This window comes from Phyllostomus discolor, chromosome 5 (genome assembly GCF_004126475.2).
Source record: "Phyllostomus discolor isolate MPI-MPIP mPhyDis1 chromosome 5, mPhyDis1.pri.v3, whole genome shotgun sequence".
Lineage (NCBI taxonomy): Eukaryota > Metazoa > Chordata > Mammalia > Chiroptera > Phyllostomidae > Phyllostomus > Phyllostomus discolor.
In genome coordinates, this window is record NC_040907.2 from 48,695,097 (window position 1) to 48,710,262 (window position 15,166).

Here is a 15,166-nt window from a genome sequence, read left to right on the forward strand (position 1 = left end):
ATCTCTTCCTATGTTCCTTCCTCCAACGCCTAACAATTCTACACTCCCTAAAACTCCACCCCTGAGACACCCCTGGGCTGCTTAGATGTTTTTAAGAATGTCTTCTGAAATCTATGATTATCTCTATGTAATTAAACCTTTGCAGCCCACATTTCAGGGTAGAATAAGATTTGAAAGAAGCAAGGATCCTGCCGAGATGAATGGCCAGCCCTACCAAAAGCTGCCTGAAGGAAATAGTGTTTTTCTTTCTTTTTTTCCCCTTAAACAGTTTTTTAAAATCATATCCCAGGAGAGCCTGAAGAGCCAGAACTTCCAGGGTCGAGGGGAGGAATATTTAAAATGAAAGACTCCAACAGGGTGGTTATCACCAAACCTGGCTGAGGATGGAAGGCACCTGGAGCAATTCTACAAAGAACAAATTCCCAGAGCCCACTCCAAAGGGACCACTTCAGCACATTTGGGTTTAGCCTGGGATGCAGCCTCAGGAGATGCAGGTGCAGCTCTTTCACAGAGTGATGTAATGTTAGAGTATCAACTTGAGATTCAGGATAGATTAGAAACCGAGTTCCAGCACGTGATTTTTGGGCAAGTTGTGTAACCTCTATGAGCCTCTGTTTGCTAACCTATAAAATAAGAATAACAACTACTTAATGGGGCTGTTGCAAAGATTAAGTGAAGTAACATCCAAAGTCTCTCAGGTACTGCCTGACTTATGGTAGGTCAAAAGTAAAATGAAGCCAATACAAATGTCTCCTTGGGACCTACCCACCGAGGGCAGCCATGAAGACATTCCCCGATGGCACAGGAGGCAGACTGCCTAATCTGAATTCTGGCTCCACTAAGTCTGTGACCCTGAGAAAGCTACTGAATTTCTCTATTTCTCATCTGTAAAAGAAAATGATCTATTATATATAATACTCAGGGAAGGAAATTATGATGAAAATTAAATTAGTTCATGCATGTAAATTGCTTTGAAAGCTAAAACTAGTACTCAATAAATATTAACTCCAATCATTACCGTTATTGCCACCTCTTTTCAAGCAAGTGTTTGAGGGGGAATGAATGTTGACCTTGGAGTGTTCAAGTTCTGGCTATAGCCATAGGATCTGGAACGGTGCTGTCCAATAGAAATATAATGCAAGCCCCACGGGTGGTTTGAAATTTTCTAGTAAACATGTAAAAAGAAACATGTACAAGTAGCTTTAATAATGTATTTTACTTAACTCAACATATCCAAAATATCCTTTCAACATGTAATCAAAGATAAAACTTTATGGAGATATTTTACATCATTTTTTCCTACAAAGTGTGTATGTTACACTTACAACACATGTCCCATTTTAAGTGCTCGATGGCCACACATAACTAGTAACTGCCATATTGGACAGTAACTACCATTTTGGAAAGAAGAAATTCCAGATTTCTAAAGCAAGTCCCTTCCCTTTGATGAGCCCCAGTGATCTCATTTGTCAAAATGGAGATTATTTTCACGGCTTTGTTTGCAGAAGGAAACGAGCAACTTGAAAGTGTTTTGTCAATTGGAAAAGACTGTATGTAGTAGGCTTTCAGGTCTCAGAAACACTTAACTGTCAAATGCAATGCCATTCTCACATGGTGAATTCCCAAAGTCCTATGTGATCTGAGACATCACCCAGGAGAACATCAGGTGGAGACAATTTCCCACAGGCAAGTGGAGGATTTTAGCCGATAATGTTTCTGGAAAAAGGAAAATTTCAAGCCCTCTTCTCCTTCCCACCTACCACTTTCACTCCCAATGGCAAAAACTTTTGTTTCTACTCTCCATTGATTCTTGAAATTCCTTTGACAACTTTCATTCTGCAAGCTAAATTTAAGATGTAAATAAACCTTCCATTCCCTCTGCTAACACCCCAGCTTGGGACCTCATTGCTTCTTAACTTCAAACTTTTCCTGCAAATAATAATCTCTGATACTGATAATTTACCAAGTACCTATTCTCTGCTCCATCCTATAATTCTTAAAACTTTCTGCCATTAGATTGATAATTCATCTTCTTAGAGGCTGCATTTAATGGCAAGAGCATTGAAATTGGAGTCAGAAAGCCTAGATTCAAGTTTCTAGGTTTTGCATTTACTAGTTATGGGATTTGGGGTGAGACACGTAAAAATTCTCTGAACTTCAGTCTCTTCCTCTATAAAAAGAGGCAATGCTACATCTCTCACAAGGTATGATGATTAAAAGAAATTATACATATGAAAGAGATCTATAACTGCAAAGCATTACACAACTGTAAAAGAGTATTAAAATATTCATAAACCATTTTGTACACACTGTTGTTTTGTTGAACAAATTTCAATGGCTCCCCATTGCTTGCAAATAGATTCCTTCAGTTAGGATAAAAAGCTATTCAGCATCTGGCCCTGACCACCTTACCCTTGCAAATTTGTTCCACTCTACTCCCTTTCTGAAACCTAGTGTTCTGACCAAATAAGACTGTTATATTTGTTCTCCCTAAACAAGACTGAATGGTGTGACATGTTTCTAATTTCATAGTTTTATTCATGTGGTACATCATCTTACCTCATTTTTTTCATCTCTCAAAATTCCACCAATCTTCTTTACCTGGCCTCCAAATCTCTTCTGATCTCCTTTTCCTTTATCCATTTGTGCTATCTATCTCTGAACTTTACTTACACCTTTCATACGGCAGCCGTCAAAATCTACTGGGATTGTAGTATGGCTTAGTGCAGAGAGACCTACAGTAAAGTGCCTGAATATAGCTACTTGGGGAAGGAATAAGTAACAAAGTCTACATGTGATTTTGCGGAAATCCACTTAATAATAGAATGTCTCCCATATTAAAATTAGTCACCCTAGAAACCTAATCAAGATATGAATGCAAAAAAAAAATACAGAGCTCATTAATAGTGACAACATTAAATATATCAGCAAAAAAAAATGTGATTTCTTTGGAGACTACTAAAAATAGAACCAGGAACAAGCATTCCTGACATTGCTTATCCAACAGTGTTCAGTAACAAAGGTTGCATTCCTTTTGGTAATCACTATCCCATCTATTGATATGTTGGGCAAGTCAGCAGTTCAAATATTTTCTTTTAGCTCATATTAATGTTGTGTTGCATAAAAGACCAGTAAAATAGATATGGTCTCTGCTCTCAAGAAGGTTACCGCCTACTGGGGGAGATAAAATGAAAGAAAATACTTTCAGTGAAATGTGGTCAGTAGAAGATAGAGACCTGCACATAGTGTTGTGGGAGCTTAAAGGAAGGGAGTTTAATCCAACCTCACAATATTAGGAACCTTTGTAGAGGACTCTAGGCTGTATCCTAAAAGATGACTAAGTGTTAGCCAGGTGAGCAAAGTTGGGAAAGCAGATGGAAATATTTAAGCAGAGACAACTACAATCTACCTTAGTAGTGGAGCTGAATACATCAGGCTTGAGGAAAGCAGCCACTTCAATCATCCAGCTACTCTTCTGCTCTGATTTCATGCTTACCAAGCAATGTGCTGGTTAGACTTCAGTCTCCCATGTCAAGCAACATGTATTGACTAGCAAACATGAACAATTTCCATTAAATTATTGCTCTCCATAAATTGGTCTCTGACTTTTCTTTGTGGTCTTGTGAGTTGACTCAATATAAATGGGAAAAAGTCACACCACACTGACAAAAGTCACACCCTGGGCCTGAAAGTTGAGGTGACTGAGAGTTTGGTCACCTCAGTATTTGGTCATCAACCAAATACTGTAATCCTAGAGGCCATATGGTTTAAATCTGAGAGTCTCTCAAATATATTTATCTGTCTGCATCTCTATTGCCATTCCATAATTCTAGCAATCATCATCTCCTGCATAGGTTACTGCAATAAAATAAATAATAATGCTACTGGCTACTGGCATGAATACTTAATTGGTACTAAGTGCTTTGATACGAATAATTTCATTTAATTCTCATAACAACCCCTTGGGGAAGATATACGAGGTCTTTCCAGAAGGTATCTAGCTATGTAATATGAAAAATAGAGTCATTTATGGAAGAAGATAAAAGATACAAGAAACACTGTACATAGGACAATGATGCCTCAGTCTCCTTGGCACCTCACACAGTTCTCCCAGTCACCATCAGCTACCCCATCATATTACCCTGAATCTTATTGATGGTCTGGAATCTCTTCCCTTTCAAAGGTGATTTTAATTTGGGGAAAAGCCAGAAGTCACAGGGCACCAAATCTAGGCTGTAGGGCACTGAATCACCTGGGTGATTGGATGCTTCACAAAAACACTCTGCATGAGATGTGATGCGTGAGCTGGCATGTTGTCTTGATGAAGCTGCCAATCACCAGTTGCCCATAGCTGCAGCCTTCTGAATCACCTGAATAGCTTCCATAGAGGATTGTTTAAGCTTAACACAAACTGATGCAGATTCATTGCTCTCCTCGCTCAATAATTTTGAATGCAACGGCCACACAGTACACATGTTCACTCATCAGCATCTACCACCCCTACTGACTAGTACAGTGAAGTCATCATTGTTCACACATGTGCATTCCATTCCGCTCTTCTTGGCTGCCAGGCTACACTGATATGCAAGCTGTTCTTGTTATATTAACAATGGCTGGACTTTTTCCGGACAGACCTTATATATAGCCCTATTTTAGAGATGAAGAAATTAAGACTCAGAGAAATCAAGTAACTTTCCCAGGTTCACACTGTTAATAAAATAAATGGTAGAATCAGAAATCAAATTGATATATGTCTTCCTCCATATGCTGAACTTTGCAATACTATTTAGTTAGCTAAGGTAGCTAACTAAATAGCTACCTTGCATACATCCATTCATTTGTGCCTTCAAGTTCATTCTCCAAATTGCAAATGGAGTGATCTTTTTAAAATGCAACTTTTACTTGGCCATTTCTTCGATAAGGCTCAAAAAAAATTTCCCATTGTTTCCAGGATGAAGTCCAAGTTTCTCTCCATGGCCTTCCACAGCTGTGTATAAGCTGATCTGAACTTCTTATATGTCTTTTTCTCTCTGTTCCCACCACATGGACTGCTTGCTCTCAGTTCATTGAGCACATCCTGATGTTCCTCCACATAAAATGCTTTCCTCCTTCTTTACACCTAATTCTTATTCCTTGAAATGTTATAATTTTCCAAGATAGGCCTTCTTTGAACTCTATTACATTCCCATTTCTCAGGCTTTCGAGTCCCCTGTTTCTTGTGAATAGTTGAGTCCCTTAAGCACTCTTTCACATTGGTGGTACATGTTATTAACTGGATGAGTTCAGATGCTCATTAGTAAGTAAATGCCAAAGTCAGAGTCCTTCTGAAGAGCAGGTTTTGTTAAGGGTAAGGACATTGAAAAAGTGGGAAGTAGAGCAAAAGGAAAGAAGGCTGTGAGACTGGCATGTCAAGGACATATTTATGCCTGCGTAAGGCTGCCTGGGTGAAAAAGAGAAAAACCTGGACCATTTATAATAGTCCTTGTTTATAATAGGCCTCATGGATCAATAAAAAAGATCATGAAATTTAAAAAACTTAGGTTCTCTTCTCCCTCCTCCCTTCCTTTGCTCCCTCCCTCTCTTGGTTTCAATCTCTCATCTCTCTTCTCCGTCCCTTCCCTTCCTTTCTCTTCCCTTCCCTTTCCCTTTCCTCCTCCTTTCCATCCTCTTCCTCCTTTTGCCCTCCTTCTCCTCCCCTTTCATCTCCTTTCCTTCTCTCTCCCTTTCTCTCCTTTTTCTTGTCGCCCCATCATTAGATGACTCTAGGTAAATAATAAAATATATCTCCAAGGTTCAGTTTTCTTGTATATGTAATGGAATATGTATGTCATAACAATAGTAATTTCTATTTCATGAGGTTTCTTTTTCAAGGAAAAAATGAGGTCTGCAAGTGAAAGTGCTTGGTGAACTGTCAAGTTATATATACGAAAGCTAGTTATGATTGGAATTGTTGTTGTTTTTTTTTAACTTGTAGTCTTACAGGAGTTTGCTGGGAAGATCGGCATCAAAATGACCTACTTTTCACTGTTATTTCCCTTGAGGACAGTGAACCTCTTCCGTGAATCCACCCAGACTGAAATCTCTGTCATATGCAATTGTAATGTTCCATATTTATAAAGTCATATTAACAAACTTCCGCCTAAAGAAAGGCCACATGGGGCTTACAGACTTCCTTCAGAAGAATTGTGTTACATGGTATGTGTTTTATCCAGTTCCTGTGATTTGTTCTAAGAATATTTTACCAAAGGTTAAAGTAATGTGGTTTTTTAAATGTTGCACTGTAACATGGGTGCATTTTATTCACTGAATATTCATTAAAAAACTATTATCTTTGGACTTAATAACTTAAAAGGAAGAGTTATTGCTAACAATAAGGAGGAAAATCATAACCAAGACCACCAAATAAATGGGCCAATAGCTCCAACCTAACACCTTATAAAGAAGAGGCTGATTTTCATATATATGAAAATGTTTTAACATTTTAATGAAAAACCTGCCCTGGCTGGTGTAGCTCAGTGGATTGAGCACAGGCTGTGAACCAGGCATCACAGGTTCGATTCCCAGTCAGGGTACATGCCTAGGTTGTAGGCCATGGCCCCCAGCAATCGCACATTGATGTTTCTCTCTCTCTCTTTCTCCCTCCCTTCCCTCTCTTAAAAAAAAAAAAATATTAATTAAAAAAAAAAACTTACTGCACTAGGAGGAGGAACAGAGGAATGAAACAAGCATGCTAACTTCACCACAGGTAGAGTATAGTGAGGACATCTACAAGGCTAGAAACTTGTCGATAAAGCTAGAGTCATAAGCTGAGTGTAGAGAATCCAACTAATACACACTTCTCACTTCCAAGGATCAGAAGAGTGGTTTTTTAGTTTTCTCTGTCAAGGACTCCTTTATTATTATTTCCCCCATGGAGCCCTTGCTTTAAAAGATGTTGTCTATGAAAACAAAAACTGTATTTAAAGGTCATAATTAGTCTACCAAATTAAAATTTTCAGTTATTTTATGTTATTTCAGTTATTTAATGGTGTTCACAAGTGAAGAGCCAGGAAAGGTCTTATTGGGATGTTTTCCTTTCAATGTCAAGGGTTTGCTTTATTTCCAGGTTAAAGGTACAGGTTTTGCTTTGACCCGTGTTCTGTGTCCCTGCTTTTATGGAGCACTCCCAGTCATTCTAGGGATAGCTTCACGTTGGGTTACCTCCACACGCATGTGCCACCAGGCCCTTACATAAGGTGGTTGTGTCACTTGGATACTGATCAAAGGTACTCAGCCAGCTGAAGGGAGCTGAAATTCAGCCCATGCATCATTTTGTGTGATCTCTTCCCAAGCTGTCTGCCAAGAGAGGGCACATTTCTCTAATTTCACAAGGGTACTGTATGAGCTTGGGGTGGGGAGGCAGGAGAGGGGAGGAAATAAGTAAGGCACCCAGCTTCACAGATTGACCATTCTGGAGAATAGCAAAGGGGATTTCCATATAATCATTCAGGGTGATAGACCATACCACTCCTGATGTGTCCTGTCCATTGCTGCAACCCAGCACCCAGCAGCAGACTTGGCACATAGTAGACACTCAATGTACTTTTATGGAATGAATGAATAACCAAATAGCTTTCTTGTACAATTCTCCACAGCTGAAGGTCCCTTGATTTGGTGTGTCAGTCAGGATTTGATGAAAGCAGAATGATATACCAGGCCAGATCTATATTTTAGAAGAGAATACCAATAAACTCTAACCAAGAGGCAGTTTCTTATCTGAGGTCATGAGGTGGGAGGGACACTAGGATTGCTTGGCCACGTGCTGTCCTCCCACGCACGAGAGCAAAACTCCACCCAACTCAGCTAACAAATGTGTGGCAATCTACCCTTAGGAAAAGTGACCAGGACCAGAAAGAGAGAGAGCTGGGGGAACAAAAAAGTGCATGACATGTGCCAGCCACTGTGCCAACTTGGCGTACATTGATTCACTGAATTCTCACAGCTAGTTTATGCCGTCTTCCTCTTTTACAGGTAAAGAAATGGAGGCACAGTCAGGCTGCTTACCTTGTCTAAGATCACACTCCTAGTAAAGAAAAGTCAGAATTTATAAAGAGTGGGGTCAGGCTCCAACATGTTCCAGTGAATTTTGAGTTATTAGCAGCTTCCTGGCCTATGCAATATCAAAACCAATGCCTTGCATTGGTGGTTCAGTGGTAGAATTCTCGTGGGTCAATGTCTTTTGGGGGTTGTTTTTCAGCTGTGTGAGAATTACTTAAATTCTCTTGATACCCATTGCTATAGTTCAACAAAAGAAGAAAAATATGTTTTTAGAAATCCTGTGCTTTGTTTTTTTAAACTGGGATTTTCCTAGATGGGACTATCTGTTGAAAGCCTACCTGGAAAATCAGACAAAGTGCACAGATCACAAGTGTAGAAGTCAGTGAATATTCATAAAATGAACACACCCACTTAACCAGTACCCAAACCCAGTAATAGATCATCGCCAACCCCATACGCGGCCCCCTGAAATTCCTTCCCAATCACTAACCACTATCTTGATTTCTAATATAGTAGATTCTTTTTTTTAACTTTCTATAATAGAATCATATTTTATGCACTCTTTAATATCTGGTTTCTTTTGCTTGACATTTATGTTTATGAGATTTATCTCTGTTTTTGCCCATGCCAGTTGTTCTGATTGATTTAACCACCACACAACCTTGGGAATAGCTATCACCTTCTCTAGTCGGAAAAGAGTCTGATTATGTGTGACAGATAAACAAAAGGTTATTTACATTTCTTTCTTATGCACTATTTTTGGGTAGAAAATAGGGAAAACTTGACAGATAGGTTTCTGGTATATACAGAGCTATGTTAAAATTACATTCAGAATGAGCCCTTGTATCAAGAATCTAAAATAGTCCAATTTGTAGAAGCCCAGAGTAAAAGGATAGTTACCATGGATTGGGGGAGAGGGGATTGGGAAAGATTGGTTAAAGGGTACATAGTTTCAGTTATGCAAGGCAAAAAAAATCCTAGAGATCTACTGTACAGTATAGTGCATATAGATAATACTGAATCATATAAGTAAAATTTTGTTAAAAGGGCAGATCTCATGTTAAATATTGTTATCACACACACATATACACATATGCACTGAAACAAAAGAGGGAGGAAGGAAACTTTTAGGGCACCCGAGGTCTGTTACCAGCTGGGGCACTGACTTCATAACTGCTGAAATCTGTTTCCATGTTTTCAAACTAGGAGCAGAGACTGATTTGTGGCCAGGCCGAGGTTTCCCATTACCCTTTCCTGTCACCCTTCCCTGGAGCTCTCCTTCTCAACATTTCTGCTAACACACATTTCTGCTGGATTTGCATTAAAAAAGAAACTGGAGAAATTGGTAATATAACCTAACTATTAGCTGAAATGCAAATTTATTAAAACAGAAAAGGGGAAATAATTGATATAAAGAATATTACTCAACAGTTTGGATAGTGTGATCTCATTGTGATTGTATACCTACATATGCACACATGTGCATCCGTGCAGGAAAGGATGTGCACAGAGGGGCTGGCCGTGGTGATCTCTGCTTGGTAAAATGTTTATCATTTCAAACATTTGCTTCTCTATAATTTTCTAACTTTCCATAGTGCACCTCTGTCCCACTTATAAATGTAATATTTACCAAATGTTCATAATACTTAAAATATTCAGTCTGATTTTGGGTGTATTCTCCTATTCTACCTTCCCTGTGAGAAGAAGGTATTCTTCCCTCTCATTTTACAGAAAAGAAATTTAGTTTTAGCAAACTCTGGTAACTCACCTGAGGTCACCCACTAAAGCCAGATGCAGAACCAGAAGCTACCAGGTGTTCTGAGTAAATATTGCGTAGCCTCCAGAAATGACAACATTTAGGAAGGCAATTATGCAATTTTAAGTAGAAAAGACCCAAGGATAAGATGTCACTTTAAATGCAGCATTTCCGGGAATACATGTATTTTCAGCACTGAGCTACATCCTCTATTTCTTAGACCAAGGTATTGTCTTGCCAGAAATCTTGCTCTAATAATTTAACTCTAACCAAAGCACACTTTTTAGCTGGTGCCTTAAGGTAAATTAAAATAATCATACCTCTTCAGTGCCTGTCACACAGATATGTTGCAAAGATTAATGAGTAGTGTACTTGGAGATCCTTTGAGAAAAGAGCTATATGAATGCCACCTATTATTTCCAGATTAATATTAATTATAATTAATCATCCATTCTCTCTTCCTGTTTCTCAGGATTGAATGCAATACTTACCAGATCTGCAGCAGGAAGAAAATTTTCCTTAGCCACTTCTGTTGGAGTGAAAGAGGGAAAGAGAGGAAGTATAGAAGGGAGGCTGGCTCTCCTTCCTTCTTCTTCCCTCTGGAAACTTTTGACAAATAGGGTTGACCCCATGACCATACACTCTTCCATTACCTGTTTTCATCCCCTTGAGACTTGCTTCATGGTGTTAAGCATTGTTCCTTTTCAGAGCCATTTATGCAAGACAGGAAACAGGACCAGCTTTATAGGCAGGCAACCTATGCAGTAGCACAGAACCCCCACACAGAAGGGTTTCACAGTTTCTGTCTTGAAACTTGTAATAATTTCATCTTTGCTTTTTAAAAGTCTTTTAAGTGAAGTCTGATGGGACAACAGTTTATACTCCAATGGCTTTAGAGCCTTGGCTCATATGCCGTTCTGTCTTCTGCCACTTGCCTGCATCTCTTAAATGTGTTCTCAGCTACCCTTTCCCTGACCCCTGGCACCTCAGGACTCACCCAGCATCCCTCTTCCTGCTGTCACCTGTAGGGCGGACTCTGCCCACAGGCCCCCCCCTCCCCCCGGCTGCCACAAATGAGAATAAGTCTACCAAGACATGATCTGCTTGGGGAGGAAAGGTGGCCAATCTCTAAAAGGAGAAGGGCTAAGAGCCTTTTCCTCAATGGGCTTTCATTGGGTTTGTTTACACAAAAATTCAAGTAAAGCTCATTAATCATTGCCAGGCAGTGAGGATCAAACAATGGATAACAAAGAACTCTGAGGGCCTATTTTGAGTCAGGGTCAGATAGCTAAAGAGCTGTAAAACTTTGAGGAAGGAACTTACTTCTTGTTTGGACCCTTATCATTTAATTGAGAGCATTCTAAACAAAGCAGTTTTCACAGCATTTTGCATATTCTTTCTTAGGCCTGATCAGCGGGGAGAACCTGCCCTTTCCAGCACAGGGCTGCACCACCCTCTGTCATTGTTTCAGGCTTAGGTGGAGCAAGGGAAGTAAGGCAGCCAAGAGATTAGGAGACTCCTCACAGACAGAATGAGGACTCAGGCTTTGTCAAAGCTGAGGGGCAAGGGTCCATCACCCCCTTTTGCTGTAGCCCCCAAAGTCCTTCCTTGAGGGCCTCCCACATGATCATGCCTGTCTTAGATTGGTCTCACCTTGGGGAATCTTACCCGTCATTGGCTAACTGACCAAGCATTGGGGTTCAGTTATGAATGAAGCAGCAGAAGCAGCGCTCCCGGCAGGGAGATAAGCTTTTGTCTCCTCGGTGGCTTATGGTCCAAGGTCACTCCCTCAGCCTTAGCCTTAGCGGGGGTTACAGCTTCTGAAAACAGGCAGGGCAGTTCCCAACAGTCACCCATGACCACAGCTGACATCCATTCCCAGTGCGGGCCTGGGTCCAGGCTCAAAGAGTTGGACATGTGTACTTTGCAAAGTTTCAAGTAACATTTATCCATGGCCCTGGATTGGTATGGTAAACAGAGGCCATCTCTTGGTGGGGGTGAGCCTCCTGTCCACCCCTGATACAGGTATATACATGTCCCAGTGCAGAGGTTGTAATACCCTTAGGTGTTATTCCTCTGTTGTGGATTGGCATGTTGGTACCCGGTGGAAGGGAGATGTGTGTCTTTCCCAGAGCCTGACCCTAGCTGGGTCGTAGCACATCAGTATGGCAGCTGGAAGGTAAGTGCACCCCAGCATCTGGTGAGCAGAGCTTCCAGAGTCCTATGAGGGTCTGGACTCTCCCCAGTATACCCCCATGCTACATTAAAGAGTAAATAAAACACACCATGCCATTCATTAATTGTGACAAGTGTGCCATAATAATGTATGATGTTAACAATAGGGAAAACTGGATGTGGGATATGTGGGAATGCTCTATATTTGCAACTTTTCTATAAATCTAGAACTATTTTAAATAAATGGCTTAAGAAAAAAAATAACACCATAACAGGTCAAGATATAAACTTTAGAAGAAAGGAAAAGCATTATACTTTACTACTTTTAACAGCACTTCTTCCTGCTTTTGAACAAGGGGCCCTGTGCTTTCATTTTGTACTGGGCCCCACAAATTCTGTAGCTGATCCTGACTGTAAAAACCCTTGTTGACTATGCACATCTTCTTTCTTCCTTCCCATTTCTCCTCACCCCCAAAAGCCAGGCCTTTGGGTTACTTTGATTGCCATTACTAATTATAATGTTGTATATTATCAATCACCTACTAAGAACTGGCTACCATACTGACACTTTATATATTTTATTTCATTTAATCCCATTATAACCTTATGAGATAAATATTTGTATCCTTATTTTGAGATGTAGGAAATTGAGGTCCAGGATCGCACAGCAATTAATAGAAGAGAAAGTCAAAATATGAGAGCCTCACTCCAAAGCCAGTGCTCTTTCCACAAGGCTGCAGTTGTTCCGTTCGGCCTGTAGGTGCCTATGTACTTGCAGACTGCCTGGGCAAGCACGCTGGTTTCCATTCTTCCCAGTGTTTACTGAGTATCTGCTAGATACCGAACTCTGGATCTAGTGCTGGTGCTGCAAAGCTATAACGTGAAGGTCAGTCCCAAGGAGCACTGATCCTTTCCTTGGGCTGTACCCATGATCAGCAGGGGTCCAATGCTCCCATACTTAGCCCACTCTGACATCTGTGCCTCTTAGTTACTGTGATAAGCAGGCTCTAAAATGGAGCACAAGGAGAGTCTTGAGTATTTGTTTAGTGTCTGGGAAGGAACAAATCCTCGTTAACATCAAAATGTAATAATTTCACTTAAAAAATATTGTGGCTGGCCAGAATAAGAGAGGGCAGTGGAATAAGGTGCTGTCACATTTCAGTATTACACCAGCTCTAGGAGTCCATATGTGCTTGTTCTGTGTAGTAGACCAATGATTTTTCATCTCATGGTACACAGAAACTAATTACTAAAATCCTGTGACACACCAGAAAATATGTTTTTTACCAAACGGACAAAAAAATAGGTATAATTTTGATTCATTCACACCAGACAGTTATTGTTGTGTTAGCTATTGTCATTTTTTAAAATTTGACTAAGAGAAAAGAGGTCAGTGCCCCTGACGAGTCAGGTATTGTGTGTTTTATAAGTTCTTGCGTCACACCATTGTGCCTCTTGCAGCATGCAGGTTGCAAATCACTGCAATAGACAGTGAATGACCTGTGGTGGCAACACTTAACTGGATCTTTGAAAAGTCCTGTTCATTCCTCAGTGCTTCTGCTGCTATAATTACTGTATTTCTTTTGTCAAGTATGAGTGGGAAAATGTGATCCCCTTTTTCCTCTTAGTGCAGGAAAAATGTGATATATCATCTTATAGTCATTTTGCATATCAGCTGATTCAAAAGGCTCTGAGCAAACTGCTCACTCCCCACCACCCTGCTGAATGGTCAGTCTTAGCCACTGAGAACCACAAGTTGTGATGTGGAAGACCCTACGGTAGTAAAGCTCAGGTAGCTGGGAAGTGGTTGGACTTTTTCTTTTATAAGAGCCCTGGAATGAACATGGGAGGGTTCTATCACTTTAGAAAAAGCCTTCTTGGAAGAAGTGCTCTGAGGAAGGAAACAGAAGACGGGGGTGTTTTGGACACACTAGAGTGAGTGAGGAGATGCTTCTCGTTGAAGCAGCATTGTAAAATTGAGGAAGAAAGGAGAGACGGTAATGCAAGTCTGGCTTAAAATGAGTTTTACTGAAAACACCTCAATTCTTGTCTGCACATTTTTGAGTGTGAAAAAAAAATAGAGGAAGTTACCTCTAGTGGTTTTGTGGATTTTTTAAAGTATGACATACAGGATATTGAATGTTAACCCCTGTTTCTCCTGAAAGGAAGGCATATTTGGGGAATAAACACAACATCTATTCGTCGAAATGCGCATCTGTGAGCAAGTGATTCTAGTCACTTGCCATCACTCTCCTGTTTATTCCCTTTCCTGCGTCAACTGTGAGTGCTGCACACATAAATTTACTCAAGTAAAAAGCTATATGGTCCCCCCCAAATTTCTCAATGAACATGTATTCTAAGTCTGACAGGAATGTGTGTAGTCTTTTCTTCATAATAGAATTCCATGTAAGATTTTTAATTATATTGGTGCCTATCACTCGCATTCTGGAAAGACTGGGAGAGTTCACGGATGTGTTGCCCCTCAGATTCAGTCAGGTATACAGGAACGTCCGACTGATTTTTATAATGGTCTATAGCACCATGAATTCATCTGGCATTTGTAAAATCCATTCAGTGTTTACTAACATGGGCTTCTTAAGTCAGTAACCTTAATTATTAATTTAGATTCCCAAACTTTGGGGTATGGAATGACGTGTTGTGAACACTTAAAAAGGGCTTTTATTATCCAGCTAAAACGTGATCTTAAAAACAGTATTTTTTAGGAGCACTGAGAAATAGTCCCAGAAAGTCTAGATTCCCACAGGGAACAAATCAGAGCCCCTGACTTGAATCAAGACGAAAATCTGCAGCGTTTGCATCTGGCTCCACCTGAAAGTCCGGTTCAGAATTTCCCTGTGATCCTGGCAGTTGCAGAGAAGTTTTCGCTTTGTTTAGTATAACAAGAGCTGCCGGACTCCCAAGCCAATAAACTGCCAATAAACGTGTTCACATAAAACTCCAGACAGTCTCTCTTAGGCTGAAGTCTTATCACGGAGACTTCATTTTGGCCCTACTTAGAGGAGAGATTCAGAAGAAGGAATAACTAACTAGTCTATGCCTCTCCCTGGTGCGGGTCAGTGTTGGCTGCTGAATTAAAAGTTAATCCAACAGGCACACATTCCCCGGAATGAATGACTGCCCATTGCTTTCCAATGACTCTGTCAGTTCCCCACCCCCACCCCCCAATTTTCGACTGAC

General features: G+C 40.3%; 1 protein-coding gene across 4 annotated transcripts in view; it reads left to right on the forward strand.

Moving 5' to 3' along the window:
* The window catches only part of PDE4B (phosphodiesterase 4B), a 530,477-nt gene that overhangs the window by 475,356 nt on the left and 39,955 nt on the right, over positions 1–15,166 (forward strand). Inside the window, exon 1 of one of the 4 annotated variants that reach the window (XM_036026233.1) lies at positions 14,949–15,128. The exons of the other annotated variants lie outside the window; for them this stretch is intronic. The gene's annotated coding sequence lies outside the window, so the exon portion shown is untranslated. Of the gene's footprint in view, positions 1–14,948; positions 15,129–15,166 lie in introns of those variants that run through there. 4 annotated transcript variants of the gene reach the window in all.